This window comes from Gymnodraco acuticeps, unplaced genomic scaffold, assembly GCF_902827175.1.
Source record: "Gymnodraco acuticeps unplaced genomic scaffold, fGymAcu1.1, whole genome shotgun sequence".
Classification (NCBI taxonomy): Eukaryota; Metazoa; Chordata; class Actinopteri; order Perciformes; family Bathydraconidae; genus Gymnodraco; species Gymnodraco acuticeps.
The window spans coordinates 294,094-315,269 of NW_022989799.1; the positions used below are offsets into that span (position 1 = coordinate 294,094).

At 41.0% G+C, this 21,176-nt stretch overlaps 1 protein-coding gene across 4 annotated transcripts in view; it reads left to right on the forward strand.

Moving 5' to 3' along the window:
- ltbp1 (latent transforming growth factor beta binding protein 1) overlaps window positions 1–21,176 on the forward strand; it is a 177,754-nt gene that overhangs the window by 25,109 nt on the left and 131,469 nt on the right. The gene's annotated exons all lie outside the window — the stretch shown is intronic.

Consider the following 21,176-nt stretch of genomic DNA (forward strand, 5'->3'; position numbering starts at 1 on the left):
CCAACTTCAAATGTATTTCTTCGAATAGGTCACTAAACACTTTTTCTCGTCCACTGTTGAGCATCCCCTGCATAAACTTACGTTATTTAACCACAACTACAAAAAAACAACATTTTAGAAAATACAGATCGCCCACATCCTAAAACACATACAAATAGAAGGCCAGTGAAAGTGTTTTTTCATTCTTAATTTAGGCAGTAAAACTAGAGAAAATCACAACATTGTTTACTCCACTGTTTTGTTTTTACCCACTGAGCAATCTATGTGAATACAAATGTTTTAAACTAAACATTTCAGCTGTGGGAGTAAGCATGGAAACTATTGTAACCAAAACACATTGTTGGTTGTGTGAGGACCTACTTTAGTTTAAAACAATTCCTATTAGTATGTAGTGGCGCTACTGTGACATGTTTCCATACTTCAAGAAGGAAAACCCCAAAAATCACAATAGTGTCCCCTCAGTAATGTTAAATCTGGGCCTAACATGAAGCCTTATAGGGAAAGATTGCACAGATTGCTATATATATCCTTTATTTAACCAGGTAAAAGACTCATTCAGATTAAAATGTATTTTTCAAGAGTGACCTGGCCAAGAAGGGCAGCATGAACGAAGTTACAACAGATACAACACAGACATGACAGGCAGACAAATACAGCTGTAAAACACAAATAAAATGGCACATTAGCCAGTCAATATGCGAAGTAAAACAAACTATTACAAATCATTCAAAACTGGCAACATTTAAAACTATTTTTGGATATGCGAGCACTCATATCTACCAATGGTGTCGTGTTCTCTGTCCTTTAAGATGGACCTGAATTCCCCCATAGTGATTAAATCTGAGAGTTTCAGCTCCTTCTGTTCCAAGCTGTGGGGGCAGCATATTTAAAAGTTTTACCCAGTTTTGTTCTCACTGTAGGGACCAGCATCTGAATCACATCTTGGGAGCGCAGGCCATATAGACTTTCTCTTTGACACATATATGTGCAAATGTAGGAGGGAACCAACCCAAGCAGAGATTTATAAATATAACCCAACCAATGGGAAAGTCTGCGAGCAGACAAAGATGGCCAATTAGCAGCAGCATATAAAGTGCAATGGTGTACTCGATATCCACATCCAGGCTCAATGGTACACAGTATCCAAGCTCTTTAGGCATTGGTCAGAGGCATTCATGTCTAGCAGGTCACCATAATCCACCATAATACAGGTAAAAACGTTGCAGATATCAAATGCTTCCTTGTCTGAAAAGAGAAACAGGATTTATTTCTGTAAAATAAATCTAATTTTATTTTAGCTTTGAAACAACATTTTCCGTGTGTAACTTGAAAGACAAGTTCTGTTCAATTAGAAATCCCAGATATGTGTAAGTAGTGACCCTCTCAATGTCAGCCCCTTGAGCAGTACAAATCTTGGGTAGATTACTGTAGATGGTAACTTTTTGCCATTCGAAAATATCATCACTTTTGTTGATATAAATGGGTTTGTATGACATCAGAGGCAGACTGGAGGAAATCTAGACTTTGCTCTATAGAAGCGGAGGAATAATAAATAACAGTTCATCTGCATAAAAATGGTAAGAAGCATTTGCTAAATTATTACATAGATTATTTACATATATGGTAAAAAGAATCGGCCCTAATATGGAACCTTGTGGCACACCCTTTGCTATCGGGAGGAAGGAAGAAGAGGACCCAGAAAATTGGACGCATTGGGTTCTCGCTGATAAATAATTTAAAAACCAACCTACAGTATGCCTAGATAAGCCGATACTGTGAAGTCTTTCCGCCAGGATGATATGATCAACTGTGTCAAACGCCTTTGACAAATCAATAAATAGAGCTGCACAATACTTTTTACAGTCCAATGCCTCAATGATGTTGTTCACCACTTTAATAGCAGCAGTTGTTGTGCTGTGTTGTTTTCTAAAACCGGATTGGTGCTCTGACAAAATATAATTTGTGTCCAAGAATAATTTAAGTTGTTCTCTGAGAAGCTTTTCAAGAACCTTCGCTACAACACATCATTTTGAAATTGGCCTATAATCATTAACAGATGAGGGATCCCCTCCTTTCAGTAAAGGAAGAATGTGTGCAGATTTCCATTAGGAATCTCATTGTTGGAAAGAGTTGAATTAAAAAGATAAGTAAGCGGCTCAGCTATAAAGTCTGCAGCTAATTTAAGAAAATGAGGAGGAAGTTTGTCTGGACCTGCCGATTTGTGTGGATCCAGATTCTGCAATGCTTTATGGACCTCTATCCCCTTGATACATGTGAAATGTAATGGCTGAGCCACGGGATGGGATGGAGGTGGTGAGGAATCAACGTTCTGTCCAGGGCCCGAATGTAGGGACTCAAACAAAGAACCAGAATAAATAAAATGTTCATTAAAGACGTTGAGAATGGCCGATTTGTCAGTGAGAGTTTGCGAGTCTGTAACAATGCAGGCTGGTAATTCATTTTTTGTTTCTGTTCCAAATGAGTTTTGTATTACCTTCCAGAACTTATTTGGATCATTTAAGTTACTAGTAGTATTAGAAATGTAGTACTCAGATTTAGCCTTTTTAACTAGGAAGGTGAAACGATTTCGGAGCTGTCTAAAAACAATCCAATCCACTTGGGATTTCGATTGTCTGGCCCTTGACCAGGCAATATCCCTTTCCTTTATAAAGCTGCCTGTGAGGACTAAACCAGGGATCTTTAGCCCTTTCACCCTAAATTTGCGGAAAGGAGCATGTTTGTTTATAATTCTAATAAAAGCCTCATGAAAATAATCCCATGCCAGTTCAACATCACTAGTGAGAGAGATCTTGTTCCAATCAAAATCCAGGCTATAATCACTTGCAAAGTCATACCCTGGTAACTAATGTACTATTCAGTTTTATCCAAGGTATATTGTTTGCTTGCTGCCTGGTATCACATGTTATGAAACCCTGTACTGGTATGTGGCCCTGGGTTTGGGAACCTCTGCCTCAGAGGATGTATGTGTCCTGAAGAGAGAAACCTTGGATTACACTGGCAGTGTCTGTTGTTTCTGCACCAATCAGGTTCATATCAACATGAACATACTGATGTACCATTTCCCAGCTCTGGGATTTATACCAGCATACCCTCTGCACATCTTGGCCTCTTTTCTTGTCTAATTGGGAGAGCATGGACACTGCTAACAAAGAATCATTGTGTTTTGGCGTCACACCTACTCATGGAGGCCAAGTCTGTTATCTGTCAAGCATTAACCTAACCTGGTTTGGGGCTTCATCTGTTGATACTCACATATACAGTGTGTTTAGTTGCTAAATGACTCTTTGAAAGTATTGTAAATAGTAACGGCTGCAAGCCAACTCCACACAGATGCTGATTCCAGCATAGGAAATAGTCTGCGTTTTATTGAAACACTGATTGTTTTCTGTGAAGGCCGTGACTGAGCTTTGCAGTCAGCAGTGGTGTTAAGTAACTAAGTACATTTACTCAAGTACTATACTTACAGTAAGTACAATGTTGAGGGACCTGTACTTTACTTGATTATTTCAATGTGTTGCTACTTTCTTTGTACTTCTACTCCTCTACAGTTCAGAGGTACATGGTGTACTTTTCCTCCACTACATGTATTTAATACCTTTAGTTACTTCACAGATGTGGATGAATGATGTGAAATATAATCAAGTGTTAAATCAGACTTTAGTTCCACCTGGAGTAAATCCACAAGCTACCCTGCAGTATACAAAGTCATTCAAACTAGCTGCACCTTTACCAGCTTTGAGAACACTTTCATGATCAATCATTATCAAACATATCATATATATTATTCTGAAATGGACCAATCTGCACAATGACTACTTTTACTGTCGCTACTTTAACTATATTTTGATGAGAATACTTTTCTGCTCTTTGGTACTTCTTCTTTTACTTAAATACACCATCTGATTAATTCTTCAACATCTGGCCATCAGTGTAAAAATAGGTAGAATTTCTCCCTTTCATAAGTAGAGTTGAAATACCACTTCTGCTTTACTGTTGGCTTGTTGTGGCTCTCACTGCATCAGATGACTAGAGAATGTGCAGCCGCATCATCAGACACAGTAATAAAGGCCTGAAGCATGGACTTGAACCATCAGTTTTGAATTCAATGTATCAGCTTTATGTTGACAGAAACATCCAGAATCACCTGGCAAAGTTCCCAGTGCTGACACAGATCAGAGCAAACTTCTGATGTCGATGAATGATGGTTAGAATGTTAATGAATACATGTTGTGTCCTGTGTTTTACATGCACTGGTGAGGAGGTTTCTTATGCACAGGCACAAGTAATTGTTACCAGATCTGCGTCCTCTAAAGCTGCTCTCAATTTGCAGAGAGGATTTATCTCTCACAAGGAGCTGTTCTCCTATTGGTTCCTTCAACATATTTTACCATCTGATGGGAGAGATGATAGGGCAGTAATCCCTAGGTACTGAACTCAGGATCTCATCAGATAACTCAGGTGTACCCAACAGCTGAGTGAAAGAGACAGAAGAGTTCAGTTTCATTTGTTAAGTCGAAATGTTTTTATACAGTGGAGGAAATAAGCATTTGACCCCTAGCAGATTTTCTAAGTTTGCCCACTTACAAATAAATGTACAGTCTATAATTGTAATGGTAGGTTTATTTTAACAGTGAGAGTAAGAATATCAAAAAGAAAATCCAGAAATGTACATTATATAAAAGATAACAATTAATTTGCATTTAACTGAGGAAAATAAGTATTTGATCCCCTTGCAGAACATGTGTTAGTACTTGGTGGAGAAACCCTTGTTGGACACACAGAGGTCAGACGCTTCTTGTAGTTGGTCACCTGGTTTGTGAACATCTCAGGAAGGATGTTGGTCCACTCCTCTCCGAAGTTCCTCTCCAATCCTTCAGGTGTTGAGGCTGATGCTTGGCATTTCAACTTCAGCCCCCTCCACAGATGTTCTATGGGATTAAGGTCTGGAGACTGGCTAGGCCCCTCCCTCACCTAAATGTGCTTCTTCTTTAGCCACTCCTGTGTTGCCTTGGCCGTATTTTCAGGGTCATTGTCCTGCTGGAAGACCCCGCCATGACCCATGTTCAGTGTCCTGGCTGAGGGAAGGAGGCTATCGGCCAAGATGTTAAAGTACATGGCCCCGTCCATCCTCTCCTCGATGCAGGAAGTCCTCCTGTCCCCTTAGCAGAGAAACACCCCCAAAGCATAATGTTTCCACCTCCATGCTGACGGATGGTGTTCTGGGGTTATACTCAGCATTTCTCTTCCTCCAAACACGGCGTGTCGAGTTGATGTAAAACATCGCGATTTTGGTCTCATCTGACCACATCATCTTCTCCCAAGCCTCTTTTTTTTCAGGCGCTGCAGGATTTGATCCATTATGGTGTAGTGTGTTACCAATAGTTTTCTTGGTGGCTGTGGTCCCAGCTGCCTTGAGATCATTAACAAGTTCCTCCTGTGTAGTTCTGGGCTGACCCTTCACCTTTCTCATGACCATCAATACCCCACGGGCCAGATCTTGTATGGAGCCCCAGACCGAGGGCGACTGATGCTCATTTTGTGTTTCTTCTATTCCTGAATAATGGCACCAACAGTTGTCTCCGCCTCACCTAGCTGCTTTCTTGTGGTCTTATAGCCAATCCCAGCCTTAATAATACATTTTATTTCTATAGCGCTTTTCTTGAACCCAAAGACGCTTTACATTTGGGAGGGAGGGTAGACAAACAAAACAAAACCAATTAAAACTGTGGTCGCACTTGTGCGCGCAGTGATGAGCGGGCCCTCGCGTCCGTGCGCCTGTCGGGGAGGGCAGCCGGTCGTCCCGGCGTCAAGCAGACGCGCGCGAGTCCTGGGAAATGAGCCGTTTCTCATTTCTATAATTTTTGCGTCCCAGAATCCCAGGTCCTCCGGCAGCGACCCGGAAACGGATGTCGGCGCGCCGTCTGGAAGGAAAACAAATTTCTCTAAAGGCTCGTCGAGGACCGATTATCGAGGAGGCTGTCTGGAGGAGCCGTAACCGAGGATACACTGATTTAGAGGAGAGAGGAGTGTCTCTGGAGGAGCTATAACCGAGGGTCCACTGATGCAGAGGAGAGAGGAGTCTCTCTGGAGGAGCTATAACCGAGGGTACACTGAAGTATTCTCGTCTCGAGACGATTTCAGCCAACAGTGATGTTTAAAAGAGGTGTGACGCATGGCTGGACTTCTGTCAACGAAGCACAGCTCTGCGAACTGTTCCCGTTGTGATTATAAGTTATTTGAGATGATCAAATGTGCATCAGACTTTCTGCCCTTTACTGTTTGTTTACTCACTAATCACATGTCCCCTGGATGTTAGGCTATTTTTTTTTCAATACAACTGCTTTCATTGTGACGCGATGTTTACAGTGAGAACAGCTGCTGAGGTCAGTGCAGAAAGCAGAACAGTGTGTATAATATATATCGCTCAATAATAAATGTAACAGGCCTACATTTCACACTTTATTTGTAGGCTTTAGGAGATATCTACAAATAAACAGTAGGGTTAGGGTTAGGGTTAGGGTTAGGGAGTGTATAGGTGTCTGTTGTAATGAATATGCCGCCAGCAAAGGGCGTTGTTGGACTAACAGTAGGTGTGTGTGTGTGTGTGTGTGTGTGTGTGTGTGTGTGTGTGTGTGTGTGTGTGTTTGTGTGTCTGTTTGTTTGTTTGTGTGTGTGTGTGTGTGTGTGTGTGTGTGTGTGTGTGTGTGTGTGTGTGTGTGTGTGTGTGTGTGTGTGTGTGTGTGTGTGTGTGAGAGTTGATGTGCCAGGCAGACAGGCAGGCCTCAGTAGCTTATCTGACATATAATTGGTCAAAAATGGTACATTCTCCGTTAGCCTACGAGCTCCCCGTTTGAGCGAAGGATTATAGAGAGCCGCAGTGACGCATCCTAAAACCCGGAAGTAAGTTAGCATTTTTAGCACTTCCGGTTCCTTCGTCAAAAAGCAATGCATTTTCTCCATAGGGTTTTGGAAAATAGCTCGAAATAAGGTCTGTGGTTGACACAAATTTAAGAGATAAATCACGTTTTGTTCTACGACATTAAATACATCAGCAGTGACCCCACTGGTGATTTTTGAAGAGTTTACGTGTCTGAAAAACGATGGTTGTTACCGAGTGGCTGAATAGGACTACAGAAATTGTCGAGGCCGTTGTACGTCATTACGCCGAACACGTAAAGACTCCCGCTAAGTTTGTTGTCCCCTGTGTTCTGATTGAAAGCAAGTACCTGCCTATCTTTAGTATCTGTAGTATCTTTAGTATCTGTATATCTATATCTGACCATTAGAATCTGTATTTTTGAAATTGTCATTTTTAACACCGTAGTTTTACAAATTATAGAACAATTAATTACCAGTGTTCTCCAATTTTACTCGGCAGTTCGTTTCGTTAGCTAACGTTAGCTAAAGCTAGCGCTACTAGTTAGCTACGCAATGGTTTGTTGCTTTGCTCCGGGTTGCAGCCACAGGTCTTCGCATGAAACGTGCTCGTTCTATCGTTTCCCGGACAATGTTTTCCAAAGGAGAGTCTGGATTCGTGCCATGAGGTAAGCTGACGTTACATTTTTGTCCATGTCACGGTGAAATGTAAATGATGGGTAGTGACTGTATCGCCGTTTTAGAGATGGCACTGCTGAAAAGACCGCAACATAAGTAAAGATAATGAATACATCCTATTAAAACCTGTGTGGCTTATATGATCAGTCTAATTAGTACAAGCAGCATAACGTTTCACCATGTAACTAAAGATTGTAGTCAGGGAAATCAGTTTGACATATTGAACTAATAACAAATAACCTCTGCCTGGCAGAGAACTCTCTGCTCCATAGCTTCTCTTGGACGTAAAATCACATGTACATTTTACATTTATATTCAATTTAATATTCCATCCCTCACATACTTTTTTATATATAATAACTTATATTTTGTTTTTCTTGTTATGCTGCTGCAACACAAACATTTCCCAAATTGGGATCAATACAGTAATATATTATCTTAATTAAGAAATATAACTATTATAATTAGTGTAGCAGCTGACACCTATTTTCAATATGGATTAATCTACCTTTATTTCTTTAGTTAAATTTTCATCTATAAAAATGTCAAAATAGTGAAAATGTTCACGAGACAAAGTGCAAGGTTATATCTTTAGATGTTTTGTTTTAGCCTATGTACTGTATGTCTTAATGCTCTTATATGTGACGGTGTGACTTCCATGAAACTAATATTTTATATCTTCCCAACAGACGAGCTGACAGGAAACACTCTAACAACCACAACATTGCAAAGGCGAGTAAATGTAAATTAAAAACGATTCACAATTTCTTAATTTCTTCTTCTTTCTTGCAGTGAGGTGAAGCTGACCTTGCACTTGGTGCCAGTAAGGATGCTCCTCACGCAGGCTGAATGTTACTCCTCCCTTACTGACACAGAAGCCCTTGATTTGCAATGCTTCACTAATTGTCATTTCCCTGGCTCCGTAGGGACACTTTACCTCCAGACCATCTGGAGATGCCCCCAACAATCCTGATTGGGAGAGCCACAAACCTGACTCATGGACCTGCATCTGGGTTGCAGTGGTGAATGTCCTGACGCCCTCACATTCATTCATAGTCCCCCACTGTACAGACAAAACACCATCAAGGGCCTGTTGTTGCCCTAGCACCCTGGCAATAAGGGAAGCAGTCACACACTTTGACCTCAGGACAGCTCCAAAGTTGCTGGCAGTCAACCTTCCTTTCCTGAACAAATGCCAGTTTGGGTTGGTTCGCTGACCAGTGGTAGCCGCCTGAATTGCCCTCTGTTGCTCCTCAGACAATGCCATGCTTGCCACAATTGCCTCAGGTCCCTGATGCCCAACAGATTTGAGAATTTCAGGAAAAGTAAGTGTTTCCAAGCTGAAGTGTTCCTCTTCTGGCTCGGGGGAGAGAAGCCAAGAAATTCCTGAGAACCTGCCCCCGAGTCTGTCCCTCAGCCAGTCACAATCTTCGGAGGTGGGCTCTCTTGTCAGCGGGTTGAATTAGTTATTGGTTGGAGGAAATAGCTCCTCCACTGAATGTGTACGTTTAGCTGCTTCTTCCACTGACAGGGGGTGTCAGTGCAGCTGAAATTGTGGATGGCAAAGATGGCTAATGCAGCCGCATGACTGCATTTCCATTCTCCACGTGGGCATTCACATTTTGTGGAGAGAATTCCCTCTTCTCCTGTAGATACCTGTGGTGGTGGGATTGTTTTATTATTTAAAATATATTTACATTTGTAATGCCTTCCCAATTATCCCTTTAATTGTTTATAGCCTACTGTATGTTTATTTCATGGATATTTCTGTGTTTTCTGGTGTAATATTTGTAATAAAGATTTCATGTGACACATAAAATGGATTTGTTGATGGGAATTAATGTGAATAAATTAACTCTAGGTTAACAGTACTCTTGCTATCACTACTCACCGACACTATAAACCTTGTCCCTCATGCTAGCCCTGACAACACCGGTCAGCACACCTTCATCTAGGCCAGTGGTTCCCAAACGGTGTGCCGTGAGGCAAGTCCGGGTGTGCCGTGGGATTTTGTGACAACCATACGTTATTATTGCAATATACAACTACTCAAAAATAATTTACTATATCAGTACTTTGTAGGTTTATATGTACGTAATCTGCGCGTCTTGCACGTCCACATCTCCACGTGCAGTGCTGCATAAACATGGCTGAGTCAGCGATAACTTTCGAGGGGTGGAGGTATGCCCATTATTTTGAGTTCGTCCGAAGAATAGACAGGAATGTGACGGTGAGGTGCAAACTGTGTCCAGGCCAGAAGCTGCTATCCACTGCTGGAAACACCACGTCAAACCCTATGGTCAAACCTCAACAAGCACCTGCAAAGAACACATGCTAAGGTGAAGCCAACGCACACGCTATTTGTTGTTTGTTTATATCACGTAGTCTGTTCTTTTTCTCTGTCTTCCGGTTGTTGCATGTTTTGAATGACAAATACACACTACCGCCACCTGCTGGTAAGGAAAGTTATTGCCACTCACGCATGCGCAGTTCGTACGTGCTCGAGTAAAGTAACGAGTAAAGTAACGAGTTACTTTATGTAGATAGTAACGAAGTAGTGTAATATATGACTTTTTTTAAAAGTAATATGTAATATATTAAATTTTTTTAGTAACGACCCCATCTCTGGAGTTGGCGTTCTCTACTCTGGTTTACATGAAGAACAACAGGAGGTCACGGCTCTCTGTTGAACAGGACTTGCGAGTGGCCCTCTCCTCAGTGCCACCAAGGATTAAAAAATTCTGCACGCCCCGACAGGCCCATGTATCTCACTAATTTGTAAGTCGGCAAAATATTTACAATAGCACATGTTTCAATGCTGATTGCTGAAATGTTACATTTATAATTTGTAGTTCAGGACCATGCAATGCAGCTTCCTTGCATTGAAAGTTCTCTGTGCTGAATTTCTGCTGAGTTTCCTTTGCCTCATGTTTTATTTTGTGACTTGTCTGGTTTAAAAGAGTGTGTTGCTGCTTTGATGAAGCCTAATTTGATAAAGTTTCAAATTAATTTCTGAAATATCTCGTTAATAAATATTTCATGAGTAATATAGTTGTCTTTATCACATTTTATTTGGCATTAGTAAATAATTATGCACATTTACAGATATTTTACATGATATGAGTGATAACACGTGTTATAAGGGCTATTTTGCACAATAGGCGTGCCTTGAGATTTTTACTTGTCCTTTGGTGTGCCTTGGGCACAAAACGTTTGGGAACCACTGATCTAGGCTGCACTGTTGTACGTCAATTCAATTCAATTCAAAACCTTTATTTATCCAGGTAAAATCCCATTGAGATCAATGATCTCTTTTTCAAGGGAGACCTGCAGCAGTAGGTTCCACAAGAAGACATAAACAACAGAACAACAAAAGGACATCATACAGCAAAATGTACAGGGATTACAATTTACATATTTAACCACAAGTACAGGTACCAACAGCATCTGATTTTGTAGCATCCAACCGAGCTTTAAAAACATGTAGTACGTGTCCTGACTTGTAGTGGTTCTCTCCTCTATCTACACTTCTTGTCATCTTTGTAAAACGATATCAGACTGGTCATTGACAACCATGACTTCTATTTAAATTCAGTGTGGCTAAAATGAAAAGCTTTGTTAAAATATGCAAGCACGCGGAAGTCAAAGTCAGCTTTATTGTCAAAAATTCTACATGTGTTATAAATCCAGAAATATCGTTTCCCACAGTGTGACATGTATACATAAAACAAAACAAAAAGGGCCTAGATAAACGTGGTATACATTAAACAAACAAAAAAAGGGCCTAGATAACCAGGGTATACAGTTTAAAATGTTAATAATATATTTAAAGTGTTCAAAGTGCAGTTTCAGTGCAAGTTAGTTGAAACGATCTTAAGTTGGCGTGACGTTGAAGTCGTGCGACCCTGCTGCTGTACTAGCTTGTAGTTCGTTTATAGCATAACGTTAGCATTTTGCTTCTGGCGACTAGATTTATGATTAAAAAATTATAAAAGTAGGGTTGACATGTGGAGATTATCCGGCTGAACAAAACGTGATCCCTCTCTTAAATGTGTGTCAACCACAGACCTTATTTTGAGCTATTTTCCAAAATCCTATGGAGAAATTGCATTGCGTTTTTGACGAAGGAACCGAAAGAAGTTTACTTCCGGGTTTTAGGATGCGTCACTGCGGTTCTCTATTCCTTCTCAATGTAGCATGACATTGGATATGCGCTGAAGTTGTCCTGGATTGGAATTTTTCCGATCATTCCCCTAGGAGGAGTTCGCAAGAATGTGCTTAAAATGCATGAAAAACGCACATTTTTCAAAATGGCCGACTTTCTGGGGGGCGGGGCTAATGGAAGGGAATTTGAAATATGTGTGCAATTATAATAGCAATATGTATACAGCGTTTCGTGAATATTGGAAAAACTATACGCGAGTAGTTTGGAGTCATTTGTAGTAATTTGTGACATGTAAATGGTAAAAAATTGAACATTCTCCGTTCGCTTACGAGCTCATCGTTTGAGCGATCAATTATTCCTTTGCAATTTAGCATCACATTGGAAATGGGCTGAACTTGTCCTGGATTGGAATTTTTCCGATCATTCCCCTAGGAGGAGTCTGCAGAAATATGCTTAAAATGGCTGAAAAACGCACATTTTTCTGGGGGGCGGGGCTAATGGAAAGCAATTTGAAATATGTGTGCAATCATAATAGCAATATGTATAGAGCGTTTCGTGAATATCGGAATAACTATATCCGAGTAGGTTGGAGTAATTTGTGACATGTAAATCGTCAAAAATGGTGTATTTGATGTTAGCTTACGACCTCCACGATTGAGCTATCAAAAATATTCTTCTCAATTAAGTATCATATTGGATAGGGGCTGAAAGTGTTCTGGATTGGAATTTTTCCGATCATTCCCCTAGGAGGAGTTCGCAAGAAGGTGCTTAAAATGACTGAAAAACGCACATTTTTCAAAATGGCCGACTTATTGGGGGGCGGGGCTAATGGAATGTATTTACAAATATGTCCGCAATTCCATGAGGAATGTCTGTGCCAAAATTCGTGAAGTTCTGAGAAACTATATGTGACTACCACACAATAGGGGGCGCTAGTGAGCAGTTTTTTTGAAAATGTACGTTTTACATTCTCGAAAAAGTCGTGGGCTCTGACGTGTGTCCCAAATTTTGCGTCCGAAGCTCATTTTATGCTATCGCAATTTTTAAAAAAAATATAGGCCACGCCCACATTCTGAATTTGTTGCAACACTTTAAATCTGAGTTCGTAGTCACCCCGAGAGTATGTGTACAAAAATTTTAAAAAAAATCGTCCATCCGCTGTTGAGTTATAAATTGGTGGTGTTTTTGGCGCCCCCGATAGTCCTAAATGAAAATTTGGTGTGCCTATTTTCCAAGACAGACTGAACCTTTCCACCAAAATCTGTGGTGAATGGATACATTGTTGATGAGTTATGAGCATTTATTTCTAAGCCCCGCCTTTTTGCGAGTATGTTTTAATTCATGGTGGAAATATTTATCGTTTGAACATGCTCATCTCCTAGGGTAATATGTCGGATCCTCCACCGATGCTGTATACGAAGTTTGGTGTTGAAAAACTGAAAATTGAAATTTAAGTGAATATTTAACTGTTTTGAACATTATGCTAATTTAAATTAAGGTCATTTGGAGTTACGGTGCGACTTTGTACATTTATTCCGAAATGGGTTTTTCATAGGTGGCGCTAGCGTACACGTTGGAATATTTAACCCATTGACTCCAGAATATTGTATTTTTCACCAGTCCTGGCGTCCATGCAAAATTATACAACTTTGTCAGTGTCCTAAAGGCCTCAAAAACAGGAAACACCAGCAGAAAAATAATAATTCCACCAATAACAATAGGTTCCTCGCACTTCGTGCTAGGACGCCGTTGGGTCCTAGCGCTCCGTGCTCGGGCCCTAACTAGCGCTCCGTGCTGGGGCCCTAAAAAGAAACCCTGAAAGCCTTGTGGAGGTCTACAGTCTTGTCCCTGAGGTCCTTAGACAACTCTTTAGTCTTGCCCATGGTGGAGAGGTTGGAATCTGATTGATTGATTCTGCGGACAGGTGTCTTTTATACAGGTAACAAGTTGATATTAGGAGTACTTTTTTAAAGGAAGAGGAGTTATGTAACCGTCTGTGGGAGCCAGAATCCTTGTTGGTTGCAAGGGGATCAAATACTTATTTCCCACAGTTAAATGCAAATCAATTTTTTATCTTAATGTACATTTCTGGATTTTCTTTTTGATATTCTGTCTCTCATTACAATTATAGACTGTTAATTTCTTTGTAAGTGGGTACAATTACAAAATCGACAAGGGATCAAATACTTATTTCTTCCACTGTATATAAATACATCATTTGGCTTTTATACCTACAGTCATTGGTGGACAAAGTTACACATAATCTTGTACTTGAGTTAAAGTAGCAGTACCAGAGTGTAGGAATACTCTGTTACAAGTAAAAGTCCTGCATTCAAAATGTTCCTCAAGTGAAAGTGGAAAAAGTATTCTCATCAAAATATAGTATAAAAATATACTATATTAGTATATAGTATATATAGTAGTATATATATATAGTATAATATAGTATATATAGTAGTCGTTGTGCAGATTGGTCCATTTCAGAATAATATATATGATATGTTTTATGATGATTGATCATCAAAGTGTTCTCAAAGCTGGTAAAGGTGCAGCTAGTTTGAATGACTTTGTATACTGCAGGGTAGCTGGTGGATTTACTCAAGGTGGAACTAAAGTCTGATTGAACACTTGATTAGATTTCACATCATTCATCCACATCTGTAAAGTAACTAAAGGGATTAAATACATGTAGTGGAGTACAATATGTACCTCTGGATTGTAGAGGAGTAGAAGTACAAACTAGCATAACATGGAAATACCCAAGTAAGTAGAAATACTTCAAAACTGTATTTAAGTAAAGTACTGGAGTAAATATACCAATTTACCTAACCACTGCCTACAGTACATAGATTATCCAGTGTTTTTCTGCTTAATTTTTGTATACTCTATTCATTTATCTCTAGTCTATGCTCTGTCCTTCAGAACCTGGTCAGGTTGTCCAGTGCAATAGGTTGACTCTGGATGTTATGATAGAAAGTTTAAATGAATTGTGTTTTATGATGCTCTTCCAAAATACATCATACCTGAACCACACATACATGCATTGGCATCGCTGGTTGTTGGGATGATGGTAGCCAGTTGGAAGATAAGGGTAGATGGTAGTTGAAGATGCAGATACATCTGTTTAAAATGCTTAAACGAGATACCAAAGTGTACCAGAGGCAATGCGATGCAGCAAAGCAAGCCTGTGTGTATTTTTACATTTCACATTAAAATGTATCAGTCAAATCTACGTGTATCTATTTTCGTGTACTTAGAACGATCCAGACTTCCCTTCCAAACTCTGCATAACCAATTGCATTACCCCTCGGCAAACCTCAATATGGAAACAGTAAAGCTGGCAGGCTACTATTTACCAAAGAAGAGAGAAAATGCTCCTGTGGTCTGACATGGATTTGAAGCTAGAAATGGTCCACTCATGAAATATTATATGAGAAAACATATATATATATATATATATATATATATATATATATATATATATATATATATTATTTATTCTTACTTACTGAAACTGATATTTACATTTTTAAACTCCATATTCGCTAAGAAGAAATTGTCTCATAACGTATTTTTTATTCAACAGTTTGAATAAATTATATCTATTCAAACACAAAAGAAAAGTATGACCCGCCCAGTCCCCATGGAGTCATGAGGTGGATCAGAGGCACTCACACATTTCTGTTTCCAGATGTAATGCATTCCCAAGATAACTCAGCCGCAATAAAATAAAAATAAAACATTGCAGGTGATAAAAAAGAGAAATGGTTTTGGACTCATATATATTTAGCATCATACCACTTTGAGCAGTCTGAATAGATGATGGGGCCTCAGCGAATCAAAATTAAAGAACTCCACAGACTCAACAAGAAAGAGTGACAGCAGGCACGTGCACAGACAGACCTCAAAGGGGGCTCGAGCACCTGCCCTGTTGCTCTCCTATTAGAGTGCCATTTTTGGAATTTAATTTTTGTGTACAAATCAATAATGTTATCATACATAAAGAATAAGAATAAATAAACCTGTGTCTAATACACCTTATCCTAAACCAGGGGTGGGGAACCTCCGGCCCCCGGGGCGTATACGGCCCGCGAGACCATTTGGTGTGGCCCTCGAGGTAATTTATAAACACACGCAAAAAAGAAAAAAATTAAAGAAATCTAGACCGCAAAATAATTAAACAAGTGAGTGCCTGTTTTTCCTGGCCAAGGTCACGGTCCTTGAACACAACACAAACCTAACGTGTCATCACGTGGTATATGTCTCGTCTGACAGGGGTGCAGTTCTGACGGAGAGCACTGTCACTACCCGATCTGCAGCTCTGCCCGATCTGCAGTGTGCGCATGTGCGAGATGGTCCGCCATATTGGACAACTCCGGACGGGAACCCAAGTAGGACAACATTGACACAGTGGCTTTTGGCAAAGCTCAAAAGGAAAACTCGAGAGAGATGAGTTATTGTTATTACAATGTGACTTCACTATTATTTAACTCTTTTTATTGGGTTCTTTTATTTGGGGTTAAGTACATTGTCAGAACAAGTGAGAAATGAATTTAACTTATGTTAGACAGCTATATGCCATACATTTTTGCACACATTCACAGTTAATATGTATTCAGTATGATAGCTGTCTAACATAAGTTAAATCCATTTCTCACTTATGAGGATGAGGGCAGGCCAATGTTTGCTGGTTACAGATGGCGATCTGTACGCCCCTGCGCCCTCAGTACACGTGCTGATGTGGAGGGCTGAGCATCGCACACTGAAGATCTCGTTGTTGATGTGCTTTTTTCTGACGGCCGCACCACAACATCCAGATCAAGATCGGTTTCTTCACCGTTAGTCTCTTGAATGTCATTGGAGTTCATGCACCACGCTGCACGAGCACATCCACACGCCCCACTGCAATACAGTCCTCTTCTGCGACAGAGACACTGTCTGGTACTGCACTGACTTCCACTTTCCTTGCATCCACACACTGTCAGCTGTACGCATGTGGATTGTACAGGTTCCTTGGTAAGAAACATGGGGACCAGCATACCATTCATCATCTGCCAACCACAATTGATTGGTGAGGGCAGTTGTGGATGTGTCACTAGTGACTGTTTCCAAACCTTCGTTTGGTAGTGGGCTCTCTTGAGGTGCATTGACAATGCATCTTCTGTTGGTGGTAATGTATCAACATTGGCTTTAAGTTTTCGAAAGAGAGCGCAGCGAACTTCTTGTATCGAGTTGCTGGTTGACTTAAGGTCATAGAGCTTACATACAAACTGTTCTGCCAAGGATAAGGAAGTGGTACTTGGAACTTCATCCTCACCAAAGTTGTGGAGAAGATGCGGGTACTGCTGGAACACTTTCCATGCTGTTCTTTTTCCAATTCCGGTGAACTGGCTCGTAGTATCACATCCAGTGATGGCATGAAATGCCAACAGACCATCGAGCATCTCATTTGGTAGTGTGATTTGATGGACTTTGATGTAGCGTGGTTTCTTAGCTGTTCCTGCTTTCATCCAAACTTCTTGGCTTAGTTGGTTTGCAAATACAAATAGTAGCAGCAACACATCTGTGTCTCGGCACTGAATGATGAGCCTCTGAAACCCTTTCATTGTTGCATCAGCTGCATGTAGTAGTATGCGTGTATCCGCTTCTTCATGTGTAGCTTGTAGGGGAGATACATCAATCCCAGCTGCTGACGTGACTTTTTCAGGATCCTCAAACCCTCCACTGATAACAATTTCCTCATCATAAAGCTGCACATGATTCTCAAGCTCAGTTGATAGGAAATGGGTAAGGTTGGCTTTGTTTTCATCCATTTCAATGAAGCTATTCCAGTTAGCAGGTAGCTTTACATCTCTACTCACAATTGTGCGAACCTTTCGTTGTGCCCAGTCGTTTTTTCACCAACTCAGTGATATTTTTTTTTGCCAGACTCTGCAGCATGTGTAAGGTCATTCAGTATCTCTTCTGAGGCAACATCACCAGTTGTCAGGGACACTAAATCATACATATGCTCTTGTTGGAAGACGTTGTATCTCTGGAACTGATCAACAAGTTGAATGACATCGTGATTATCCCTCTTGATTCTTGATTGAAGGCAGTCTTTGTGCGTCTCTTCATCATCGTCGTCATCATGTGTCAGTCCAAACAGGGATCTGGTATCCTCTGCCAAGGATGCACGTTCATTGTAGGTGATGGACCAACGGTTTCTTGCTGGATCATTTCTAGTGATGCCTATCAATCCTCCAGCAACCTTTCCCGTTTTATTGATGTGTTCAAGGCGAAGGTCGAAAGGCACCTCGTTGAAGCTGTGTTTGGTCTCCTTGGCTACAAAATCACCATCTAGGAAGCCCTGGTAGACCTCTGGTGCTGTCTGTGCCAGCTGTTCCATGTCTGCTATGAACACAGCACCCCATCTTGTGTAATGGGTGTGATCATACGCAGCAAACCAAGGCATCATGCTCTTGAAGGCTGACATGTACAGGTTCCAATCACCACATCTCAGTGCCCGGGTGAACGCAAGGAGAATAGACACAAGGTCCATGTACTGTCTCCAGAAGGTAAAGGTTGGCTTGTCTTCATTGGCCTTGTCAAACTGTACAAGGAGATCTTGAATCTCCCCAACTTTCAGCACAAGTTCCTCATAGCATGCTGAAGCTGCTTCCATTTCTCCACTTCCTATGTGCCCAGACAGTGCATCTGCCAACTCTAAGCAACTGTTGTCGATTGTGCAGTCATTATCTTCCATCCATTGCAGAAAGCTTGGCCACAATATTCTCCAAAGTGCTTCAAAGGCAAGGCAAGGCAAGGCAAGGCAAGGCAAGGCAAGGCAAGGCAAGGCAAGGCAAGGCAAGGCAAGGCAAGGCAAGGCAAGGCAAGGCAAGGCAAGGCAAGGCAAGGCAAGGCAAGGCAAGGCAAGGCAAGGCAAGGCAAGGCAAGGCAAGGCAAGGCAAGGCAAGGCAAGGCAAGGCAAGGCAAGGCAAGGCAAGGCAAGGCAAGGCAAGGCAAGGCAAGGCAAGGCAAGGCAAGGCAAGGCAAGGCAAGGCAAGGCAAGGCAAGGCAAGGCAAGGCAAGGCAAGGCAAGGCAAGTTTATTTATATAGCACTTTTCAACACAAGGCAATTCAAAGTGCTTTACAAAAAATGAAAGACATTAAGAAAATGGCATTAAAAAGAAAAGCTAATAAAATAAACATTAAAAGAAAAAATACATGGATAAAAGTTACAGTGCAGTTTAAGATATGAATAGTTCAATTAAAAGCAGCGACAAAAAGAAAAGTCTTCAGCCTGGATTTAAAAGTAGTAAAAGTTGCAGTGGACCTGCAGGTTTCTGGGAGTTTGTTCCAGATATTTGGAGCATAATAACTGAACGCTGCTTTACCATGTTTAGTTCTGACTCTGGGAACAGAAAGCTGACCAGTCCCTGAAGACCTGAGATATCTGGATGGTTCATAATTTAGCAGGAGGTCAGAAATGTATTTTGGGCCTAAACCATTCAAAGCTTTATAAAGCAGCAGCAGTATTTTGAAATCTATTCTTTGACACACAGGAAGCCAGTGTAAAGACTTCAGAACAGGAGTGATGTGATCCACTTTCTTAGTGTTAGTGAGGACTCGAGCAGCAGCGTTCTGAATCAGCTGCAGCTTCCTAATATATTTTTTAGTGAGACCTGTGAAGACACCATTGCAGTAGTCGAGTCTACTGAAGATAAAAGCATGGACAAGTTTTTCCAAATCCTGCTGTGACATTAGTCTTTTAATCCTAGATATATTCTTTAGGTGATAGTAGGCTGATTTAGTAACTGTTTTAATGTGACTGTTGAAACTCAGGTCAGAGTCCATGACTACACCTAGATTTCTGGCTTTATCTGTTGTTTTGAACATTGCACACTGAAGCTCAGCGCTAACTTTTATACGTTCTGACTTGGCTCCAAAAAGGTTCAAAGGTTAGCTTGTGTGCACGGGCTACACGGTTCCATCCCTTTCCCTTCATGATGTTTTCAGCTGTGTTCTTTCCAAACACACCACTTTCCTCAAGGATGTCTCTCAGTCCAGAATCAGCAAGATGCTGGCCAATGACCTTTGAAAAGTTCATTTGCACATGAAAGCCACCCAGGACAATAACAATATTCTCGCACTCTTTTTGGTGATGCCACTGAAGCATCTTTGCTTTGCAGTAGAGCTGCTCATCAAAGGTTATTGTAAAGGAATATTTTGGTCTTGTTAAAGTATATAGAGTTTAGTGATTTGTCCTCGGGAATCTGTTTAATGGTTAAAGTGTATTCCTGCCTGTAATGTGATCCATAGCTTCTCAGGAAGACACAGGTCAAGAGGTCATCTGATGTCTTGTGGGGGAGAAGCTTGGCCCATGTGGGTTTACAATGCAACGAGTCTTTGTCTCGACATCTGGCATGCATTAAAGGAAAACCCGCGTGTTTTAGGGCCCTCCTCTTCTTGTCTGTATAGTTGGGTGCTTGGCGCTTTTAGAGTTCAGAGTTTGCTGGGATCTTACAGGAGAACTGTGATATGCTGTGAACTCTCCGGCCGCTGAGGCTCTCAATAAATATCAGTGTATTGACAGGCGAATCCAGTTTCACTCATTTCATGATTGGCTCAACATTGCTGCAAAGAAGTTTTAACTTCACAGTTATGACTGTGTACCTTTGGCCCAGCTGTGTAGTCATTTTGTGGCAGTTTTGTAACACCGTCCAGATTGTGTCATAGTCATGTGCTGGAGAATTTATGATAGGCATCATTCCAGCTACTGTTTTTTGGTGATCTGATTTTGACATAAGCTGGTTGAATCCACTCCAAGATGGAACAACTTCCGAGTTCTGTTGTCTGCACAGAATCCAGGCAAGATCCTGGTTCTTTGATTGCTTAGTTAGTTGCGTGTCTGCATCATACATTTCTGGTGTAACTGGCCCATGGAATTTTAGAGGGGGCTTCTGTGATTCCATTTTAGCATCCTTGAGCTCAAACATCCCTGGTGGAATTGAGAGTGACTTTGCTCTGCCTGATATCAGCTTCACTTTGGGGATTTGTTCTTGAGGTTCACTTCGTCTGAAAGCTGCAGTCTGGGAGGCATGAAAGGTTCCTTTCCCATCAAGGGTTTCTTCATTAATGTCGATGTTGTCATTTGCATACATGATGTATCCAGGGAGCTTTGCATTGACAAAGTTTTGTGGAATAAATACTCTACCATTGTCAAAGTATTGTCTCACAGCCTCGTTTGCTATAGCAGTATCTGTTCTCAGCACTGACTCGTAGCTTATACTGTGCCCAGGAACATGAAGTAACTGCACTAAGCCCTTTGAGCGTGTAGCTTGGTGTACTGCAACTCCAATTTCAATGTGCTTTGGTGTTGGTCTTTGTCCACCAGATGCCAGGAACACAATGTCTTGAGCAATGCTGAGTAGTTTTGTGTTCACGGTTTGTTTA